Raw genomic sequence first — 2,007 nt, 5'->3', positions numbered from 1 at the left:
TTACAACAGTGGCACCATGCAGTATTTGTCCTTTTGTGACTGAGATACTTCACTCAGCATAATGTCCTCCAGGGTCACCCATTTTGAATAATATTGCATAAGTTCCTCATTTTTTAATGCAGTGTAGTATTACATTGTGTGAATATACCACAGCTTCTCTATCCATTCGTTTGTTGATGGGCACTTAGGTTGTTTCCAGCTCTTTGCTGTTGTGAACAAAGGTGCGATAAACATGGGTGTGCATCAATTCTATTCTTAAAATGGTTTTTAAAATCAATTAGAATGGACTCAAGGTAGTATTTTGGTTTTTGTGGAGTTGTTTTAATCTTCGAACTTTCATATGAGTAGTTGATTGTCTTCTACAGTCAGACGCTAGTTTGGTTTTGACTGCTGATAATGAGCTTCTCTACTGTCTCTTTCTACAATGTAGTCCATCTGATTTCTGTGTAATTCACCAGCGTAGGTCCATGTATATAGCTACTGGTTTTGTGTTGTTTTAGTTTTGTTTTTTTAAAAAAGTATTTGCAACACAGCCGACACCTCATCTGCCCCGGAGCACAGGCCACTTCGCATAGTCACCGCCGCCGGTTCACACCCGCCACCCTCAGCTCACCATGGATGATGACATCGCTGCGCTCATGGTCGACAGTGGCTCCAGCATGTGTAAAGCCGGCTTCGCGAGCGACGACGCCCCCCGGGCTGTCTTCCCCTCCATCGTGGGGCGCCCTCGGCACCAGGGCATGATGGTGGGCATGGGCCAGAAGGACTCCTACGTGGGAGACGAAGCCCAGAGCAAGAGAGGCATCCTGACCCTCAAGTACCCCATCGAGCACGGCATTGTCACCAACTGGGACGACATGGAGAAGATCTGGCACCACACCTTCTACAACCAGCTGCATGTGGCCCCCGAAGAGCACCCTGTGCTGCTGACAGAGGCCCCCCTGAACCCCAAGGCTAACCGGGAGAAGATGACCCAGAGCATGTTCGAGACCTTCAACACCCCTGCCATGTACGTCGCCATCCAGGCCGTGCTGTCCCTGTATGCCTCTGGCCGAACCACTGGCACTGTGATGGATTCCGGCGATGGGGTTACCCACACTGTGCCCATCTGTGAGGGGTACGCCCTCCCCCATGCCATCCTGCGTCTGGACCTGGCTGGCCAGGACCTGACGGACTACCTCATGAAGATCCTCACCGAGCGAGGCTACAGCTTCACCACCACGGCTGAGCGGGAAATGGTGCGTGACATCAAGGAGAAACTCTGTTACGTTGCCCTGGACTTCGAGCAGGAGATGGCCACGGCGGCTTCCTCTTCTTCCTTGGAGAAGAGCTACAAGCTGCCTGATGGGCAGGTCATCACCATCAGCAATGAGTGTTTCCGCTGCCCCAGGCACTCTTCCAGCCCTCCTTCCTGGGCATGGAGTCTTGTGGCATCCATGAAACTACCTTCAACTCCATCATGAAGTGTGATGTTGGCATTTGCAAGGACCTCTACGCCAACACAGTGCTGTCTGGCGGTACCACCGTGTACCCAGGCATTGCCGACAGGATGCAGAAGGAGATCACAGTGCTGGCCCCCAGCACGATGAAGATCAAGATCATCGCTCCCCCTGAGCGCAAATACTCCGTGTGGATCAGTGGCTCCATCCTGGCCTCCCTGTCCACCTTCCAGCAGATGTGGATCAGCAAGCAGGAGTAGGACGAGTCTGGCCCCTCCATCGTCCACCGCAAATGCTTCTAGGCGGACTGTTTAGTTGCGTTACACCCTTTCTTGATAAAAAAAGCTAACTTGCCCGGAAAAAAAAACAAAGGATGAGAATTGGCATGGCTTTATTAGTTACTTTTTTGTTTCTTTTTTAAATTTTTTAATTTATTTTTTTTTTGGCGCTTGACTCAGGATTTAAAAACTGGAACGGTGAGGGTGACAGCAGTTGGTGTGGAGCAAGAATCCCCCCAGTTCTCCAGTGTGGCCCAGGACTTTGATTGTACATTGTTCTCTTTTTTTTT

General features: G+C 50.5%; 1 protein-coding gene and 1 pseudogene across 1 annotated transcript in view; both read left to right on the top strand.

Annotated features, from left to right (window-relative positions):
• The window catches only part of PLEKHH1 (pleckstrin homology domain containing, family H (with MyTH4 domain) member 1), an 84,452-nt gene that overhangs the window by 44,190 nt on the left and 38,255 nt on the right, over window positions 1-2,007 (top strand). The window lies entirely within an intron of this gene.
• LOC102851916 lies at window positions 612-1,741 on the top strand (annotated as a pseudogene).

This window comes from Elephantulus edwardii, unplaced genomic scaffold, assembly GCF_000299155.1.
Source record: "Elephantulus edwardii isolate Elephantulus edwardi_28Jun2011 unplaced genomic scaffold, EleEdw1.0 scaffold00037, whole genome shotgun sequence".
Lineage (NCBI taxonomy): Eukaryota > Metazoa > Chordata > Mammalia > Macroscelidea > Macroscelididae > Elephantulus > Elephantulus edwardii.
Note: the sequence above shows the minus strand (reverse complement) of the source record. Positions and strands in the feature narration are given on the sequence as shown.